Raw genomic sequence first — 22,553 nt, 5'->3', positions numbered from 1 at the left:
TGTTCTGGGAAAGTCCTAATCTCTCCTCCAATTCTGAAGGACAGCCTTTTCAGGTATAGTATTCTTGGTTAAAATGTTTTTCACTTTTTGCATGTTGAATATATCATTTCTATTGTTTCCTGGCCAGCAAGGTTTCTTCTTAGAAATCTACTGATAATCTTATGTTCTCTCATATGTGATGAATTGCTGATCTCTTGGTGCTTTCAAAATTCTGTCTTTGGCTTTTGAAAATTTGATCATAATGTGTGTTGTTAAAGATCTCTTTGTATTTAATCTATTTATATTTCTACCTTTATAATGGGTTATATACTTCATATATTTTCATTTTGTTAGAGTCCTTTTCTTTCAACTTGAAGAACTCCCATTATGATTTCTTGTAAAGAAGTTCTTTGGACTTCATGGATCTGGGTATTCATTTCTCTCTCCAGATTTTAGAAGTTTTAGTCATTTTTTTTTACAAAAGACTTCCGCCCTCTTTTCTTTCTCTGTTCCATCTGGAACTTCCATAATGCATATATTGGTTTGCTTGATGTAGTCCCATAAGTCCCACAGGTTTTTTTTTTTTTTTTTTTTACTGTTTTTCATTCTGTTTTCTTTTGGTTCCTCCAACAGATTAATTTCAAATGTCCTGTCTTTTGCTCAAAGATTATTTTTTCTGCTTAATTGAGTTTGTTATTGAGACTCTTTATGAAATTTTAAAATTCAGTTATTGTGCTCTTTAGCTTCAGAATTTCTTTTTTATTTCTTTTATGGGTTTTTATCTCTTTATTAAATTTTTAATTTGTTCATATATTGTTTTTTAAGATTTGTTTAGTTGACTGTTATTTTGTAGCTCACTAAGCTTCTTTAAGAGGATTATTTTTATTGTTATCTTTTATTATTATCAGGAAGTGCATAGATCTTCATTTCTTTAGGGTCAGTGTTGGGTGCATGTATGTTTAGCATTGTTATATCCTCTTGCTGAATTGATCCCTTTATCATTATATTATGACCTTCTTTGTTTCTTTGTATGGTTTTTGGCTTAAAGTCTGCTGTATCTGATATAAGTATAGCTACCACTGCTTGATTTTGGTTTCTATTTGCATGGAACATCTTTTTCTGTCCCTTTACTTTCATTCTATATGTGGCCTTACAGATGAGATGAGTGTCCCAGTGGGTCATATTTTTTTTTATCCATTCTGCAAGCCTATGTCTTTTGTGCGGAAAATTTAATCCATTTATATTTAAGGTTATTATTGATATGTGAGGGCTTATTCCTGTCATTTTGCTGATGGATACCTGATTGTTTTGTATATACTTTGTTCCTTTCTCTCCTCTTGTCTATCACTGTGGTTTGGTGGTTTTCTGTAGTGTTATCATTTGAGTCTTTTCTCTTCCTTGTTTATATATTTGCTCTATTAGTGGGTTTTATGTTGTTGTGTGTTTTTATGATGGTAGATATTTTTCTTTCACTTCCAGACATAGGATTCTCTTAGGCATTTCTTGTAGGTCTAGTGGTGATGAATTTCCTTAATGTTTGCTTGTCTGAGAAAGTCTTCTTTTTCTCCGTTATTTATGAAGGATAATTTTGCTGAGTTTAGTATCCTTGACGGACAATTTTTTCCTTTTAGTACTTTGACTATATTATCCCATTCTCTCCTGTCATGTAAGGATTCTGCTAGAAATTTACTGTTAGCCTGATGGGGATTCATTTACAGGTGACTAGATACTTTTCTCTTGCTGTGTTTCAGAATTCTATTTGTCTTTGACTTTTGACATTTTGACTACAAAGCTGTTGAGAAGACCTTTTTGAACAGTATATTTTTGAAGATCTCTGGGCTTCCTCAATCTAGATGTCTACATCTTTTGCTAGGCTTGAGAAGTTTCAATCTATTAGCTTGTTAAATAGGTTTTCTAACCCTTTAGTTTTCTCTTTGCCTTCTGGGACCCCCAAAATTTGAATACTTGGTCACTTTATGGTGTCTCATATGTCATGCAGGCTTTGGTCATCGTTTTTTATTCTTTATTTAAAATTGTTTTCTGGCTGGGTCATTTTAAGAGACCTGTTTTCAACTTCTGAGATACTTTCTTCTATTTGGTGTTTCAGTATTTTCTTGGACCTCCCAGAGCTTCTTCAAGATTAATATTTTGAATTATTTTTCTAGGAATTTGTAAATTTTTTCCAGATTGAAATCTCTTGCTGAGAATTATTGTGATCTTTTGGTGGTGTCATATTTTCTTGCTTTTTCATGTTTCTCTTGTCCTTATATTGATATTTGTGCACCTTATGTAACAATTGCTCTTTTCAGTTTTTGGATTAACTTTCATAGAGGAAGGATTTTTCCTGAAGATATGTTAAAGTTGTTGGTTGGCAAAGGTACTTTATCTTTTATTCTGAGTGCATGCAATAGTGTAGTCTCTGTATGATTTCTTCAGCTGTGAATAGCATCAGAGGAATCTGTGATTTCCTCAGTGGCTTGGATGAGGTTGTTAGTAGAAGCTGTGGTGAGGCGTTGATGGGGATAGGTATGCCAAGTGGGCCAGTTCTCAAACCCCAGTGTACCAGTGGCAGGCGGAGTGTGCTTGACCTAGGGCCACTCAGTGGCATATACAGGCACTGGTGTTACTGGATCGAGGTGGGCCAATTCTTGGGCCTCCAAAAAGCTTGTTTGTGTACTGGCAGTTGTAGCAGTGTGCCAGTTGTGTGGGTGGGTCCTGAGGTCCCTGGACATCATACCCAGCATAGATGATGGGAGTAGCAGTGGTAGGATAACCCTTAGGCTCCCAGGTGGCACTTACTAATGTTAGCAGTGACAGTGATGGGCTGGGCAAGGCAGTCTCCAGGTTCACAGGTGGCACATGTGAATGAGTGTATGTGGCAGTGTTGGCAGCAGAGTGAGTGGGCCCATCTCCAGGTCCTGGGAATTAGTAATTTTTATAGTTCCTTTTCAAATGCATTTATGATTTCTTAGTTAAATCTCTGTTTCATTTATTTATTTGTTTACTTATTTTAGTTTAGTGCTTGCTCTAGGGTTCACAAATTGTATATTTGCATTACTACAGTCTACCTTTAAATAACATAACCATTATGTTATAATGGTCTGAGAACCTTACAACAGTGTATTTTTGTTTTCTCTCTCTCATTTTTTATGCTGTTTTTGTCATACATTTTACTCTACAAGTGTTATAAACTCAACAATATATTATTATCCTTCATATTTACACAGTCAATTTTCTTTTTTAGAAATTTAAAAATTGAAAAAATCTTATATGTTTACTCACATATGTATCATTTCCAGTGCTTTTTGTTCTTTTATGTGGATAAAAATTAGCATTTGGTATCATTTCTTCTTGCTTGAAGAACTTGTTTTAATGTTTTTTGCAGTACATGTCTGTTGGTGGTGAATTATCTTAGATTTTGGTTATCTAATAAATTCTTTATTTTATCTTAATTTTTGAAAGATATTTTTTTCTTGGAATAGATTTCTAAGTTGATAGTTTATTTCTTTCAATACCTTAAAAGTATTGTTCATTTGTCTACTGACTTGCATAAGTAGCTAATGAAAAGTTTGCATTCATTCTTCTCTTTGTTCCTGTCTATGTAACTGTTTTTTGAAGGGAAGTTCTGAAGTTCTGAGTGCTTTTAAGACTTTTAAAAAATCACTAGTTTTCAGTATATTGATTATGATGTGCTTTGGTATGGTTTTGTTTATTTTTATTCTGGGGTTCTTGGATCTATGCATTTATAATTTTTATCAAATTTGGAATAGCTTTGACTACAATTAATTCAAATCTGTTTTCTAATCATATGTATGTTAACTGCTTGATATTGTTTCACAGGTTGCTAATATTCATTTTGGATAGCTTTTTGCTATGTGCCAAGTTTGCTGATCATTTCTTTTTTAGTGTCTAATTTTGTGTTAATGCCTCCCAATATATTTTTCATTGTAGCCATCTCTAGAAGTTTTACTTGGATCATTTTTTTATTATCCTCCATTTATCTCTTCATTACGTTCAAGTTTTCCTCTATCTTCTTGAACATGTAGAGTTTATTTATAATATCTGTTTTTATGTCCTTGTCTAGTAACTTCACCACCTCTGTCTTTTTTGTGTCTGTTTTTATTGGGTGATCTTTCTTCTGGTTATGTGTCAGACATTTCTACTTCTTTACATTTCCAGTATATTTTTATTGCATGCTAGACATTATAAATTTTACATTGTTCGGTGTGATTTTTTTCTCATTCTTTTAAATAGCCTGAGACTTTATTTTGACAACCAGTTAAGGTATTGAAATAAATTTTATTATTTTGAGACTTGATTTAAGCTTTTAAAATTGCCACTTAAGAGCAGCCTGTAATCTGGGGATAATTTTGCTCTTATACTAAGGTGATGTCCTGAGGATTCTACTCAATGATCAAGGTATTATAATATCTTTCCATTCTGGCTAGTAAGAACACAAACTATTCTCAGCTTTTTATGAGGAGTTTTTGACTTCTTGCTTTCTGGTGATTCCCCAGGCTTTGTGGCTTCATTCTCAGGTCTGCAGATAAGTACTCAATTAAAGAATCAAGGATATCTTTATGCAGAGCTCCAGAGCTCTTTGATTCCTCTTTTCAACTAAGTGAGTCTCCTAGGCTCTAGATTCTTCCCTTTGAACCACAGTCTGCAAATTGAACATCTGGGAATCTGTAGGGCTTACCTCATTTGTTTTACTGCCTATTGCCCAATGTCTAAAGGTCATTGTTTCAAATATTTGTCCATGTGGTTCACTGCCTATGGCTTATGAATATCTGTTTTGCATTTCCTACATTTGGCCCTGTTCAAAGTTATTTTATCCTCAGTGTCCCAAATGGATCTCTATTATTCACTCAATCATGGTTTAGACATCATTGATGTGCCATGTGCTGGAAAGTTTGTGAGGCACTAGGGAAACGGAGTGAGTGAGATGGAGTCACTATCTTGGAGAGCTACCTGAGTGTGTGGGAAACAAACTTTTAAAATTATAATTGGGCTATATGGCTACAATGTCTGCTATTATGAGAGAATTAACGATGTGTCATGGAAAACCAGAGGAGGAGATAATTAATTATAACTGGGTTGGGCTAGGATCAGGGAAGAGTGATTAAAGATGACTTCACATACGAGGCGACTTAACTGTGGTACAACTCAATAGTCTATGTCTCACAAAAAACTAATAAGCAATGAAACAACTTTTTGGCATAAGGGTTATAACTGTTGGAATTCCTAGTAAAGTTAACAAACTTGAGCACTTAAAACTTATAATAATATAAGTATAATATATAATATATTATAATAATATAAGTATAATATATAATATATTATAATAATATAAGTATAATATAATATTATAATAATATAAGTATAATATACAATATATTATAATAATATAATATAAAACTTAAAATAATATAAAACTCATAATAATATAATTTTGTTCTCCCATACTTAAAATGAGAGAACAAAATAGATGAGAAGTGAAGTACTATGGCAAATTTTAAAACCACAGTTCAATAGCACTAAATAATTTTTGTTTGCTTATTCCTTTGAATGATCATTCCATTTAATATTCATGACAGTTGTAGGAGATAGTGTCTTTATTATCAGCTCTCTTTTGCAGATAAACTGAAGTATAGACAGGTTAAGTGAATTGCCATAAGCCCTGCAAATGCTGTGTGGCAGAGTTTGGATTCAGGCTGAGGAGATTGTAGGGCACCAGAACTGTAGTCTTAACTGTTGTTAAAGCAAACTAAGTATGGGTCCTGAGGACTCCCTACTTCCATATTTGAGTCCTTGTGGATGAACTGTAACCTAGTTCAATAGTCAGACAAAATTGAAAACCTGACTTAATAGTATGCACCTGTAACAATGGCTGAGTCTTGGCCAATCCCAGTAGCCAAACTTCAACTACTCACAGACTGCTGGATGTCCAAACTGCATTCAAATAAGGCAAATGCTGAACTGTAACCAATCTCACCGTTTCTGTACCTCACTTCCGATTCCTGTATGTCACTTTACCTTTTTTGTCTATAAATTTGTTCTGACCACAAGCACCCCTGGAGTCTCTGTAGATCTGTTGTGATTCTGGGGGCTGCCCGATTCACTAATCATTTATTGCTCAATTAAACTCCTTTAAATTTAATTCAATTGAAGTTTTTCTTTTGTCAGTTGGTGTCAGAAGCGGGATTCAAAGTGGAGCTTCTAGCAGCCCCCAGGACCACTGCAGGACCCACTTGTGTCCATTGATCTCTCAGAGCAGTTGGGGATCCTGGGTAAGCTCCCTCTTGGATTTCTGAGCTCCACAGATTTGTGTTTTGAGCTTTCCAAGTTTCTTTGAGCAAATTTCTAATCCAAACTGGGTTTGGAGTAGTTACAGAAACTGGACTGGGTCCAGGAACAGATTTGATCTGGGAATTAACTGGCTTGGATCCAGTTAGAGGCCTCTTACATCTGACTGGGTCAAAAAGGACCTGGTAGTAAGCAGTAATATTGCAGGGGTTACAAAATTTGGCTTTTGAAAATTCACAGGGATTTTTGTGTTATACCCCTTTGTTTCATTTTTCTTGCATGCTTAGGTAGGAAAAAATCATTGGCTAAGTTAATCAAGAGAACCTGAGTGTGAAGCCAATATTTTAGGTAAAACTGTGCTCCTTAATTTCTGGAAAACTGAGTTCCTTCTGGCTTATATTTTAGGCCTGGGAGGCAGCGAAATCTTACAGAAATGGCAAAATCTTACTAAAGATAAATTACAGTGGAAGTGAACAACAATACATTGAAGTACATTTAAAAAATGAGGGCTCTCGGTAAAGTCTGTTTTGGCTAAGAATGGATTTGGCACTACAGCATGTCAACTCAACTGCTATTCTCTTTGGGAGAATCTGCCTTACATTCTTTGCCAATGGCTGTGGGTGTCAGGATGAGACGTGTACAGGTTTGTGGAATATGGGGAACTTTTCCCTCGCTAAAAGGGGAAACTTGAGAGATGATGAGACTGCTGGAAAAGATCCCTTTGCTACCGAGAAGCAGCCACCTGAACTTTTCAGTGTCACTGCAATGGGTGGCTCTTTCTCTGCCCTCCCTGATCATTTCGCCTTCCGCACTCTGCCACAGGCAATGCTTTTCTCGCTCTCCTTTCCCTTTCTTATCTTTTCTATTACTCAGGGCGACCATATTGCCCAGAGATCACAGGTTAAAACTCCTGGTCAGAGGTTGGATTAACAATGATGGGGCCCAAGCAGGGGCAAGTTTGAGCCTTGCCAGTTTGACATTGGGTGCTAATCAGAGTAGCTAATGTCTATGTTTTGTCGCACATATTTTACTCTGGCCAGAACAATTTTCCTTTATGATGCGTCTTGGCCCCAGTAAGATGGTGTAGCAAGCTGAGTCACTAGAGCTGCTCAGGAAAAGGGAGCCCAGAAGCCTGGTGTGCCAGCAAAAGGGTAAGAATTTCTTACTAGTCAGGTTTCTGGCTTCTCTCTCTCTTTGCAAATGTTTGAATGAATGGTAAAAATCACTGTTTATCTCTATCTTATTTTACGTCCTCAGGAGCTTGACCTTGTAACCATGAGGCAGTACTTTCTTTTGGTCTCCACCTTCCAGGGAGCAGGAATTTTAGGTTTTATGTCATAGTTAGCTCTAAAAATCATCTTGAGTAGTTAAAGGCCTTTGCAAGCTCAAAATTAACTACTATAGATTTCTTCTGGGAAATATAGTAGGTATTACTCTGCCCTGTAGTTAAGGTTTTTGCCCTTCATGCTGATGGTCAGGGTTTGATTCCCTGCTTAGGAAGTAGGTCCTTTTTGGTTTAATGTCTGCATGACTTTGTCTAGTCTCTTCTCCTCCATGTACTATCTTAAATTTTCCTTTCTCTGAGCACCTGGGAGGTTACCTTTGGTAAAGTTCAACAGCCAGAAATATCGGCTGTTTGGCCTAGCTAAAATCAGGTAATAAAAAATTTTTAAAGGATGTTATTAAAGAGTGCTATGGTTAAAAGTCAGCTTAATTAAAAGCAGATATTCAAGCTCTAACAGTCTGGTCTCCTTGGGAAAAACAGGAGGCACCAGAAACCCCTTTCCTGGCCTTTTTCTTCCAAGGGCTCCACCCTAAAGCCAATAACCAATTAAGAAACTTAAAAATTGACAAATGAAAAATCTTACAACTACTGTAGTAATATGCTTCTGTCTGTCTGTGTAATTATATGTGTGTTGTGTGTAATGTTTATATAAAAGAGCTTTAATTAATTGACTTAAAAATAAGTGCTTAAATCAAATATTTTAAAAGCAAAATAAAAACAGCTTTAAAGATTGTGGATAAAATGAAGACTTTTTTCTAAATTTTCTAAATTATGCAGTTCAGATATTAGGTTTGCTAAATGCTTTAAGGTCATAAACTGCTTTGATTTTTGAAAATTGTTCAATTTCTTTTGGAGGCATTAAATTCTAAATAAGGCCTGGGGAGATATAGAATTAGCCATGCCCCATTTCTATGCAAAGAAAATTATAAAGAAAAGAGATTTTATATGAGAAAGGATGTTGTATGGTAAATTCTTGTCCTAAAGTAAAATGAATGGATGTTCAGGGCAAGTCAGAAAGTCTAAACATGTCATACATGGTCTGTGTAAGTTGTGAAAGAATTTATGAAAATAAATTTATGCCAGAAATGTTGTACAATTTAAAGGTGATTAGGCCTCCTAAATGCTTCACAAAATGCCACTATGACTCTTAACTGTACAGCTTGCCTCTTTTCACAGATAGGTAAGGCCTGGGACATGCGAAGTTAGATGCTGGAAAGAATCAGACCTTCTCTCTATTTCTGTCTGGGTCCTAGGCTCCACATCTAATACATAATTAAAACCCCTTACTTACCAAGGTTTTCACCAAAAGTAAAAGTTACTGGGACTTAACATTGTAATATGTAATTGAGACAACTGAAAAAAATAAGGTTATATACAAGGTGTATAAGGAGAATAAAATGTGTTTTTGTAAGAGATTATAAGAAGGTATGGGAATGTAAATTTTTGCCTATGTTAGAGGGTTAAAGAATTATTTTAAATTAAATAAAGCTAAAGGTTTGAACAAGTTATGGAATGTTTATAAAAATATTAATTGTAAAAAATTCTATGTGTGAACCTATTGGCTAAAGTTAAAATGGCATTATTCAGTTTTTTCCCATAAATTGGACATTGGAAGAAAAGCACAACAGAGTTTGCTTACAACATTGTCCTGCTCTGAAAAAAAAATTGTAAAGGGTTATAAAAGGTTTATAAAAATCTTACCATATGGTCAAACTAACTAAACTGAATAGATTTATAAAATGTTATTAAAAAACAAACTAGCTTTACGACTACAAATACACTAATGGAAATATAAAATTTTGTTTTCTCGTTTAAGAAGGATTTTTATGTAATATTAAAAGATAATGAAATGTTTTTGTTTAACTTTGAAGTAAACTACAAAAGAAAAGGGGGAAAGGGAAAGAAAGGAGACAGTCAGTTGGCCTCATGCTATCTCCATTGGGTCTTGTTTGGAAAGCTGAGTCTCCTCTCTATCAGAATAATGTTTTTTCCTTTAAAAAATTTTTGAGTTATCATTTTGGCTAAATGAATGACTTATAGTAACCTAACATTCTATTTTGTAGTATCCAATGTTTAAAATTTTGTTATTTAACAAACCGTTCAAAATCAAACTCTAGATTATCATGCTAAATTGGTCAATACTAAAATTGTTAAAATATGCAGTTTGAATGAAATCCATGGTCTAAGTCAAATTACCTCTGATAACCCACCTAAATTGAAGAAACAACTGGTATTCAAGAGGACATAAGTCTAGTGTTAAGCATGCACTCATGAAGAACCAGGACAGCCACCTTGTCCTTCCTGATTCCTTAAAGCTTTTGTTATTAAAGGTTCTGCATTCCATGACTTGTCATGGAAAAGATAAAATAACCCAAACTGAGTATATTGATGTGGTGACATAAATTGTGAAATAGTTTAAAACCAATGTTTGGTTCCATATTCCTGGGAAGACAATCAAAGCTTCAGGTACATTTGTCTACCTGATGGACCATTTAAACATTTATAAAGGGATTTCATTAAATTGTCATTTTCAATGCATGTTTTCTGTTTGTATAAAAGCTTTCCCATGCAAGAGGGCTGATGTTATAACAGTAGATTATTGTGCAACAGTGTATTTTCACCTAGTAAAAAAATCTTTTAATGGTTCACTAAGGAAAATCCCTCCATGATCTAGAGTCTGAAAATAGGATCTTCTGAGAACATCAGAGAAAGACCATCTCTACCATCCACACTACAGCAAAACTTTGGAGCCTTGTACCTTGGGTTCATAATCTCACAACGGAGAAGGGTCCCTCCACACTCCTAGAACTGTACACCCATTGGAACCCTTAAGGTAAAACTAACCAGGAAAGTTTCTCCCCAGAGGAAGATGGCATCCTTGATGTGAATCACTTTTCCCGAGATCACTAATCAAGACTTCTACTATTGAGAGACTTATCTTTGAATATATTTTCCTTGTTTATGTCTCTGAACAATAGAAATGAAAAGGGGGTCTATTATGTGCATTTATAGGGTGTATTTTTATTTGTGAAGGATTTTGCAGCCAGCCTTACACATGAATAACCATATACTTTAATAGATAAAAGATGAAGGCCCAATGTAGGTAAGAAACTTTGGGGGTACATATGTAACCTCATAATCAGTCAAAACACCTCTTAACCCACATCATGGATTAAAAAGAACATTTCCAGGGGTCCTTCGCTCTTCTAGAAGGACATCATTTGTTAGGTCCTTTTTTCATGGTTTAGAATAAAATAGGCAATAATTAGAAATGTCACCCTCACAATAAGCTCTAGTAGAATTTATACATCAATACACAGACAACAGACTTTAAATTCACTTGTGAAAGATATGCTAAATAATAGAATTGGCTAAACATAAAAGTACTTGCACAGCTACTGACAGTTGTGGCCTATGGAGAAGTACATCAAATGTAAATTATAAAATTTCAGTTGTGGAGGATTAATGAAAAGACCACTTAGTCAAGTGAGTAGACTCTTCATCTAGCTCATTTTTTAATCTATTTAATTTTACGTGGTTTGGTTTATGGGGACCCTTGGTAAGGAGCATACTTCACACTCTTGCATTATCCTCCCAATAGTTATAATAATAGTCTCTCTGGTGCACTGTACTCTCTCAAAGGTTTTAAATGTTTGCAAGCAGCCATCTCTAGAATGTCAAATGGTTTCTTTTCAACTGGAATGACAAAAGCTGGAAGAAATGTGTTACCATGAGGACACCATAACCTATGAATGACATGCTTAGACCAGAAACCCAAAATGGTGGTAACTGAGAGTGGCGCTAAGGCCCTAAGTTTTGGTCACACTCTCACCTACGTGAGAACCTGGCCAAGGCCAAAAGGGGGATTTTTTTTTTTTTTTTTACAGAGTTTCACTCTTGTTGCCCAGGCTGGAGTGCAATGGCACAACCTCCGCTCACCATGACCTCTACCTCCGGGTTCAAGCAATTCTCTTACCTCAGCCTCCTGAGTATCTGGGATTACAGACATGCGCCACCATGCCTGGCTAAATTTGTATTTTTGATAGAGACAGGGTTTCTCCATGTTGGTCAGGCTGGTCTCGAACTCCCAACCTCAGGTGATCCACCCTCCTCGGCCTCCCAAAGTGTCGGGATTACAGGTGTGAGCTACTGTGCCAGGCCAGGGATTTTTTTTTTTTAAACAAAATTATGGGAGACCATTATTTTGGACTGAGCTCATACTCTAGACCCCAACAAATCAAACCAAACTAAAATGGAGTCACTCATGCTAAATGTGACATAATCAAACTAAGGCTTTAAGAAAACACATAGATTCTAGAACAGACCAGGTTTTGTTTTTCTCCTGTAAACAGGATGTTCCAGCATAAGGAGGTACCCTCTACTCAGTCCTTATTCCCTTCTTGCAAAACCCACTGTTCTACTGTTTCCCAGTGGGTTTCAAAACCATGTAAGTTCATTTACGATAGTGATAGTAACATCAATGGCTAAGATTATGGTCAATCTCTCAAAACTGAGAAAATGACAAAAGGAGAGAATTGCTAAAGCAAACTAAATATGGTCTGAGAAGGACCCAGTACTTCCATATTTGAGTCTTTGTGGATGAACTGTAACCTAACTTAATAGTCAGACAAAATTGAAAACCTAACTTAATAGTATGTACCTGTAACAATGGCTGAGTGTTGGCCAATCCCAGTGGCCATATTTCAACCACTGATAGACTGCTGAATGGTCAAACTGTGTTCAAATAGGGCAAACACCAACTTGTAACCTATCTTACTGTTTCTGTACCTCATTTCAGATTTCTGTATGTCATTTTAACTTTTTTGTCTATAAATTTGTTCTGACCACAAGGCACCCCTGGAATCTCTGTGAATCTGCTGTGATTCTGAGGGCTGCCGAATTCATGAATTGTTCATTGCTCAATTAAACTATTTTAAATTTAATTTGGCTGAAGTTTTTCTTTTACCACTGTTGTATTAGCTATCTTTGCTCTCCAAGTTCAATAATGGTTCATATCTTCTTTCTCAAACATCTGGTAAAGATCTTTTAAAATAACTCAAAACAAACACATTTTAAATAACTAGCTACATAAATAAAAACTTAAATACATATACAATAATTAGCCATATAAATACAAAACTCAATGGAAAGACTCAGTAACACATAGAACCATAATCTATTATTCGTTTATGCTTCATGGAGTGGATTTCCTTTTAGAATTATCCATGGGAAAACTGTTACATATGTGGTGCATGAGTAATCAAAGATATTCAAATAGGATAAATATGATACACTATTTTCTATTTTTCCATCTATCAAACTGATAAAGATCTGGACAATATTAATAACTAATGTTAAAAGTGTGTGAGAAGAGATACTCTTACATATTCATCATCACATTGAAAATTGATAACATTTGGAGGCTAATTTGGAAATATATAATAAAAGTCTTAAAATGTTATTTCTTTTGACACTATAATTTATCACTAAGGAATATATTCTAAAGAAGTGATTATAAATGCACACAAAGAATTATAAATTAGAAAGTTCATAATAGTGTTATTTAAAAGTGAGCAGTCATAAATTAAACAATATTAAAACTATAGAATTGGTTAATTATTATACAATACTTCTACTTGATTAATATTATGTAGTAAAAAACATTTATATGCCAATACAACAAATAGGGCATAATTTCAATTTCATACAGACCTACACACACAAGTGGTTCTCAAGGCTTGCGCTTATCACATGTACTTATTTGTTCTCTTTTGTTCTAAAACTACAACCATGAATGTGAATTCTTTTTACAACCAGAATCACACACAAAAAATAAAAATAAATAAATCCAGCATCTAAGAACAGATTTGAAAATTTTTGAGCTTAGATAAGTATATTCAAGAAAAAGCAAGGAGGGTATTACACAATATTCTGCTACATTTATCAGTCTCAGGATGTCATGGTTAATTCAGAAATATCAGAATTATTAGAAATTTTCTTTGGTAACTTGTCCAACTTCTTTATATTTCTGTGAATGTATCTACGTAGATGGTTAAGCATCTTGATTTAAAAGATAAACGGTTTCATCAATCACATAGAAGTTTCATTCACATAATTTCAAACATTCAGGTATTTGGAAATCTGTTGATATTAAATGATGAGGTTTTCTTCTGTTGATTCCTTTTGTCCTCCCTGCCCATCCTGATTGGGAAATCCCCATTTCAGGCATTTGTGGAAAGAGGGCTGTGGCAGAACTCCAGAGAACAAGGGAGTCAATTCTTAGCTTTTGAATTCAAAATAGAGTTTTGTTGAGGAGGTTGAAAGAAAGGGCTTATGTGTATGCCACAAACAATAGTTTGGGGAAGAATGCTGTGCAATCTGAGAGCCAGTTAGTTTTCCTGCCTTTGACTTGCAGTAAGATTCCCTAGGCTGAGAGAGAAGGTGTAGGAAAGGAAGCGATACCATTAGGTATGAGGAAAGATGGGAGTGACAATAGTAAACCTCAGGTCAGAATGAATATTGGAAAGTAGAGGAGACCAGGGCTTCCCAAGGGGATATGTAGCAGCCCCTTGGAGACTGTAGCGAGACTAGACAGGGTGGAGGGGTAAAAGGGCCAGGAGGGACTGGGACATGCACCCACGTAGCCCACAGCACCAGAATGGCAGGAGACATCATCTGAAGGGGGCAGGGGTGGATCCAGGTCTTGGGGAGCCTGAAGCTTATAGAATTTGGGGTATGCATTTTAGGAAAAAAGATAAAAGTATAAATAATAGATTTAGAAATGGGTGCGAATATTTATTGATGTTGAAAATAGATCACGACAAATTATTAACTTTAAAAAGCTGACAAATACCATTAACATCACAAAATCTTGAAAAGCAGCATAATGTTTTTGTTAATAAACTGACATGTCCTATATAATTATTTATTTTTACAGTTCTTGACTTCATGTACATTGATTGCCTCTTCCTATGACAACATCTTTTAATGTTATTTCTATGGCTTTCTATACAAAGATATGTATCTCTATACAAAGATAATTTAGTCTCTCCTCCACACACTTATTAAAATTAAAAAAAATTTTTGAATTTGTTTTAATCCTTGGGGTTTGTTCAGTCAATTGAGGAACTTAGAATTTTATTTTTGGTTTACATTAGCAATTTTTTTAAATTTAGAATTGAATTCCAATTAAAATTAGAATGCTACTTTGGCTAAGGAGATCTCAAAGAAACCTGAAAAATCAGTTCTGGCCTGACTGGAAGGGAGGTTGGACACATCTCATTATGCCCCCTTTCTTTGGAGTCTGGGCACAGCAAACAGCATTAACATAAAAGTAGAGATCATAAGACTGACAAAACAGACTCTTTGTAGCAATAAGATACCAAATTCCAACCTGACTCTGGTATGGCATCACATGACAGATAGCAGACCCAGAAAAAAATCAAGATATTTTACTCCAAAATATATTTCTTTGACATATTTTGAAATGGCCCTGCAAAGCCATGTCTTGTAGTGGAAATTTGCATTCTGTAGAGAATCTCCTTTGCTTTCTATGTCTTTTCCTGATCCAGGCAAGATTTCACTAAGAGTCTGACACCGGTTAAGGTCCAAAAAGAGTCGTTTATCATTTATCATCTGTTATCTCTGAAGCCTCCTGCTTAGAGGCCGTATCTGCCTAGTGAGAAATTTGGCTTCTGCAATCCCCCTTATTTTAATTCCAGCATTTCTTTTTGCTGACTTCAACTCTTCAGGCAAAGCTTAACTCTTAACCAATTGCCAATCAGAAAACCACTGAATACACCTATGGTCTGTAAAGCCCCCTGCTTTGAGATGTTGCCTTTCCAGGCTGAACCAATGTATGTATACTTTATATGTATTGATTTATTTTTGCCTGTAACTTCTATGGTACGGGTTGGCTCTGTGTTCTCACCAAAATCTCATCTCGTGGCTCCCATAATTCCCATGTGTTAAGGGAGGGACTCCGTGGGAGGGACTCCGTGGGAGATGACTGAATCGTGGGGGCAAGTCTTTCCCCTGCTCTTCTCCTGATAGTGAATGGATCTCCTGAGATCTGATGGTTTTAATAGCAGGAGTTTCTCCGCACAAGCTCTCTCTTTCCTACTGCCATCACTTAAGATGTGACTTGCTCCTCCTTGGCTTCCACCATGATTGTGAGGCCTCCCCAGCCACGTGGAACTGTAAGTCCAATAAACCTCTTTCTTTTGTAAATTGCCTAGTTTCAGGTATGTCTTTATCGGCAGTGTGAAGACAGACTAATACATTCTGTCTCCCTAAAATATGTAAAACCAAGCTGTAACCTGACCACCTTGGGCACAAGTTCTCAGGACCTCTTGAGACAGTACTCTGGGCTGTCATCATTCATATTTGGCTCAGAATAAATATTTTACACAGTTTGGCTTTTTTCATCAACACTAATGTGATGTCACATACAGATACACTTGCTGTTACAATACTGCTATAGATTTGTGTTCTACAAGGAATTCTGATAAAAAGAATTCTGATTAGTTCTATTTTCTCAAGTTCCATCGAAATGAAAAATGTAAGGTGTATTTATCTTTTTATATGCTGCATTATTGTCCATATTCCTGACAGGAGAGAGTTTCCATTTTGACCAGGTATTGATGAGAATGAGAACTTCTGCTTATGATTTTTCATATCTGATTACTGGGAGAATTTTCCACAGACTAGATTCTGTTCCACATATTTCCAACTATTTCTCCTCCACTCTACACATATTTTTAATGCCAGACACTGCAGGATATATTTTATGTTGCACCTTTGCCTCATGATAGATGAGTTGGCACAGCAGGTTCTAAGAGGATTGTTAGAAGACAACTTGGGACAGCCAGAAATAACTGTACATAAAAGTGACTGTGAATTACATAAATACTGAAGTAAATATATGACTAACTCAACTTCCTCTATTCTGGATATTAAAAATGCTGTTGACTACTCTAATGTGTCTTAATAATAGGGAAAGTGTAGGAGAGCACACAGGGGATTGATAAGAGGCAGTGGTTTTAGTCAATTTTGACTAGACTATTTTAGCTTTGCAAATTTTACAAAACAAATACTATCTGAACACTTTGCTAGAGCTCCTCTCAGCATCTTGAATGGGACCTATGCAAGTGTGTGGAACATGAAGGCTGAGATTTGCTAGCTTCATAGTAAACCTGTCTCTGACTGGTAGATGGATGACCCAAGATTCTGGTACATCATGAAAAGACTATACAGGGACCACATACTTCCTCTGAGTTACTATGCAAACCTCTATGAACATAGATACCACAGCAGAGAAAAAAAGTTCTCTGATGACATAGGTGGGAATGAGTAATTCCCTGGGGTTAATTGGCAAAGTTACTTTATGAGAAAGACCTTAAAAAATGATAATTTTACAAAGTAGAGAAGAGAAAAACCAGCTTAGTGAACCAGTCATTGTCTAAGTAGATTTCACCATTGTATCTAAATATTTTGGAAGCTTAGAAATAAAGACTTCTACTCCTTTGCAAATATTGGTTTTAATGAATAAAGGATAACGTTTATACTGTATTTTATTCTGAAAGAAAAATCCGCTTTGCCACATTCATGTGTAGAAATATTGCTTGGACATAAATGAGATTATGTCATTGGACAACCTCTAGGGCTGCCAATGGCTCTGCAAAAGCATGCCTGGAGAAATGTGCGATGTTTTCTCCACATTAAATTGAGGGTTAATTGAGAATTTAAGGACCAGTCACTTCCTTTAAGCCTAAAGGGATTTATGTATCCTTCAGAATTTCAAGACAGACCATGCCCACAAAAGGAACACTGTAAAGGAAATTTTCCCAACAGTCTTGCCTTTGGGAGCAAAGCTTCTATATTTTAAGATTATTTTTAAATCCAAAATGTGTCTGTTATCAATGAGCTATTTTTTTCTGGATGACATATAAAAGTAGAGGCAAGTGGGGTGCCCCTCAGAGCAATAGCAACTCAAAGTAAGGAGAAACGTACTCCAAAGTAGAAGCATGCAAGAAAAAAATGACAAATAAAATCAAAACATGAGAGTTAAAATATCTGAGAGATAATACGGAAAAAATATGGTGGTGTGAGAAACATGGGCAACATGTTAGACTTCTCATTAATTGTTATAATTTAGCAATAGTTGTGACTTGCTTCACTGTGTGCAACAAGCTGAGTGTTTTCAGAGAAGATTATCAATATTCAGAAAGAATTAGCTATTATTTTTCAATGCCTCCTCTGGGTGAAGAAACTAATACACATTAGTTTTAAATCTCCTCCTAATCTTGAAAGTGAGAATCATTTTCTTTATTTACTAATCTAGGAAAGAGACTAAAAAAGGTAAGCAATAAGTAAGTCATCAGGGCTCAACTTAAGCATATGTCACTTGTGCTGTATGGATTTTATGAAATTACTGACACTTTCTTATTTCACTTCTCAACAAACGCCACATTCTCTATTTCATTGGTCCTTCAATTATCCAGTCCATAGTTTTCCAAGGACTGCCAAAAGTTGAGACAAATAATATATATCTTTTAGCTTCCATTCTCAAAGTTCTATATATTTTTAAATTATATAGAATACCCAAAGGGTTGTTGTTTAAAAATTAGGGCTTGACAACATGCATTTATGTTTGCTACCCTATAAAATCTTATCAAAATGGTAATAAAGAAAGATGAGATAAATGCAGACAAGAAATTCCAATGATCTTCTTTAAAACAAAAAGGAGAAACAGGTCTGGCCTGTGGTAATGGCAGTGTAGCTGGTCTCATTGTCCCTGCCAAAACTAACAATTATAAAACTGAAGCTATACACACACACTCTCTCTGTCACACACACACACACAAACACACACCCCCTCCACACACACCCCCCTGTGCACACACACTCACTATTAGAATGCTTTATAGAGCAGCAAACTTAGGCAGAAATTGGGGAGCAGGCCACTCTTGAAAGATGGAAACTGTACTAGGTGACGTTTGTGAGTTAGTGGCTTTTTTCCTGAAGTCAATCCCCAATTCACACAACTTGGATTGGCAGAAAGCAGCAGTCTTATTGGCTTGAGATGTCAGGAGTGTTTAGGGCTGGCAGAAATGGCAACATTCTGGAAGAGAGGGACCACAAAAGGGTTAACAATGGGGAAAATTAAGAAAGCCAAAAATAAGTTTTTTAAAAAATATTTGTATATAATTAATAATCCTTTAACAGGACTAACAACAAAATTTAAAAATGTATTAAGTGCAAAAATGAATGAAAGTATATTACCACAGATCATTCACACATTCAGAGGAAAATTAAGCACTATTCTGAAGTGCTTAAGGCTAATAAATTTGACAACCTAGATGAAATGGGCATATTAATTACATAACAAAACCTACTAAATTGACATAGTAGGACAGAAAAAACAAATATCCCTATTTTCGTTAAACAAATTGAATTCATTTTCAAAAATATCTCCAAAGAAAACCCCAGGTCTACATAGTTTTACCAATGAATTTTATCAAACATTTAAGGAAGAAATAATACCAACTCTAATCAAACTCTTTTAGAAAACAGAGGATAAAAAAAATCCTTAATGAACTCCTTCTTACTCATGTCGAAAGCAAGCATAACACTAAAATAAAATATGACAGACTATTATAAGAAAAGGAAATTATAAATATTCCTCAGGTATATAGGTACAAACTCCTTAAAAATTAGTAGCAAATTGAATCCATAAATATATAAAGAGCATAATATATCATGACTAATTTCTATTTTTTCTAGAAATATAAGATGGTTTTAATATTTGAAAATCAGGGTAATTCACCATATCTGAAATAAGGGAACGAACTATATGATCCTTTCAATAGATGCACATAAACAATTTGAGAAAATTAAAAACCCGTTTATGATAACAATTCTTACAAAATTAGATTTAGAAGGCAATTTCTTCAATCTAAGAAAGGGCATCAATGAAAATAAACAAATAATTTCATACTTAATGGTAAAAAACTGAATAGCTTCCCATAAGATTGAGAATTAAAAAGGAGACAAGGGAAGTGTTTTTATCCCTCTTATTCAACACTGTATTGGAAGCACTAGGTGGTGCAATAAAGAATTTTTAAAAAAAGGAAAAGAGAAGAAAGAAAGGAAAGAAGGAAGGAAGAAAAAAGAAAAAAATAAAATTGTCCCTATTCACAGCAAATATGATTGCTTACATAGAAATTCCTATGTTAAAAAAAGAAATAAAACACTAAAAATTCAAATAAATGTGTTTAAAACTCAAATATAAAGGTCAAAAAAAATTGATAAAAATTTCCTGGAAATAAATATAAAAGTTAAAGACATGGAAATTAAAAGAGAAAAGAAAAATTTTAAAAGTTTTCAGTTTTTAAATTTAGGAAGCCTTTCAACCATCAGTAGTTTCAGGAGAAAGAACAAAGAAAATGGAAAGAAGAATATTATTAAAAAAAATAAGAAAATTTCAAAGAACTGACATCTCCAGAAAGAAAGGGCCTACTAAGTACCTCATACAGTGAATGGAAAAAAAGATCCAGACAAGGCACATTTTCTAGAACCTCAAATATAAAAATATCTTAAAAGTCTTAAAAAACTGTCATATGTATTAATATAGTATTCAAAATAGCACCAGTCTTCTCAATAGCAATATTATCCTAACAATGGAGGAAGCATCAAAAGTCTGAGTCAAAATGATTTCCCACTTAGAATTCTATACCCAGCAGACAGGCTCAGTGTGCATGTCTGTCAACCCAGGACTTCATGAGGCTGAAGTGGGCAGATCACTTAGGCTCAGGAAGTTCGAGACCAGCCTGAGCAACATGGAGAAACCCGTCTTTACAAAAAACACAAAAAATTATCTAGACGTGGTGGCCTGGCCTGTAGTTCCAGCTACTCGGGAGGCTGAGGTAGGATGATTACTTGAGCCCAGGAGCTTGAGGTTGCAATCTGCAGTGAGCTGTGATCCATGCCACTGCACTTTAGCCTGGGCAATGGAGTGAGACCATGTGTCAGAAAAAAAAAATGTCAAAATTGGTAAGTTAATACATAGCAGAATCAAAATGTAGAAGTTTTAGAAGAAAGAGATGACAAGTTTACATTAAAAGCAATGTTTTTAGATGAAAAACATAAAAAGTTAAAAAAGAAAAAAAACTGTAATTTTTATCACAAAGTGATACTCTCCTGATGTGTAAATTTCTCTTTCCCTTAAGGCAAGCTAAAAATCCTCAAAAAGAATCAAATCTATGAATAAATACTTCATAAAAAAGTAACTATAAATGATTTCTAAGCATATGAAAGTATGCTAAACTTTTCAGATAGTAGGAGAAATACAAATTAAACCCAAGATAACATTTTGACAATTTACCATTATCAAAAAATGTGCTAACAATCTGTAGACAAGATTGTAGAGAAAAAATTGTTCTAATATTTCTAATGGAATTGTAATTCATATAACCTCAATGGATGACAATTGGACAGTAACTATTAATATAAAATACACATAATATTTGACAAAAATTCTACTTTCAAAAATATATCCTACTGATATATTTGAATATGTGCGTAGTAATATATACATAAGAATATTGATTGCAATGTGTTTTTGTGAGAGCAAAAAATGGAAACAAACTAGTCATATAGTTTGTTTAACTAGTCGAACTAGACTAAATGTTTAGTTCATTTCCAAACTTTTGTTCTAGATTTTGTACATCTGCACTTATTTTCTATTAAAAATATATAGTTTTTTTTTTTAAAAAAGAAGAATTTGATGGAAGTAAAAATGCAGCCATTTAAGCATATTGCTTAGAAATGTGAGGGTCAATACTAGGTTTAAAAAAAGCTGTTAAAAAAAGCTGGAAAAGGTGAAAGTGATTGCCTCTTGAAGGTGAAGAGGGCTAGAGCTCTTTTTATTATGTTTATTGTGTGTATTATGTATTATTTTATTATTATGCTATCTTTTATTATGTCTTTGAGTATTTTTAAAATTTTGCTCTTATGTGCAGATATTAGTTTGATAAAAATACCAATTAATTTGAAAGAATTCCCAAGGTCAAAATGTTTTACCATCCTTACTTTATTCCTTCCTTCCTAACCCCACATCATACTTCTCTCCAATGTATATGCTTATTCCCCCCACCCATCCCTCCAAAAAAGACAACTGGGTTTTGTGATTTGATTTTATCAGTCCCTCTTTATTCTGTATAAATGTAATTTATTTGTTCAGAATATGAATGCTTCTATCAGTTTTTACAAAATCAATGTGGAACACCCTCAAGCTTAAACTCACCTTTTAGAAGCTGCGTTGTCATCAGGATAGTGTTATTCTTAGCAAAGACCCATCTTTCCCTAAAAGAGACCTCAGAGATTATCTGATTATCTGAACATACCTTGTATCTTATTACCAAAGCTTCTTCTCCAGATATAAAAATGTTGTTCTTATAAGAATATTATTTCCAAAATAAGGTTTATCTTGTAAAGAAGACCTCCTTTGCTCCACTGAATATTCATTGAGAAGGTAATGTGAGGACCTCATCCTCAAATCTCTTTAAAGAAGGGAAATATTTGTGGTTATTGTTGACTAAAGACTGTAGGAGAATTCACATTGTTCAGAAGCTGTTTTGACCCTTAAAAATGTAGTGGATATCCATAATAATGATACATTGAAAATAGTACTTTATTATTTGTTTTTACTCTAGAAACATTTGATAAGTTATTTGCTGACTGTTGATATGGTCTGAATGTTTGTGTCCCACCGAAATTTATACGTTGAAATTCTAACCCTCAAGGTAGTAGTATCAGGAGGTGGGAGCTTTGGGAGGCTGTTAGGTCATGGAAGCAAAGCCCTCACGAATGGCGTGAGTGTCTTTATGAAAGAGCCAGAATGAGACCCTTCACTGCCTCCACCATGTGAGGACACAGCAAGAAATAGGTAGTCAAATCTGGAAGACGACCCTCATCAGAACTC

At 34.8% G+C, this 22,553-nt stretch overlaps 1 long non-coding RNA gene across 1 annotated transcript; it reads left to right on the top strand.

Moving 5' to 3' along the window:
* The first annotated feature begins 7,282 nt into the window (after nt 1–7,282).
* Nucleotides 7,283–11,588, top strand: LOC129048742 (uncharacterized). The gene is made up of 3 exons (XR_008511323.2): nt 7,283–7,436; nt 10,224–10,403; nt 11,458–11,588. It is a non-coding gene; the product is annotated as an uncharacterized LOC129048742 (long non-coding RNA).
* Nucleotides 11,589–22,553: the final 10,965 nt, after the last annotated feature.

Source organism: Pongo abelii, chromosome 9 (genome assembly GCF_028885655.2).
Source record: "Pongo abelii isolate AG06213 chromosome 9, NHGRI_mPonAbe1-v2.0_pri, whole genome shotgun sequence".
NCBI classification, from domain to species: domain Eukaryota; kingdom Metazoa; phylum Chordata; class Mammalia; order Primates; family Hominidae; genus Pongo; species Pongo abelii.
The sequence above is the reverse complement of the archived record's forward strand: the minus strand, read 5'-3'. Positions and strand labels throughout refer to the sequence as shown.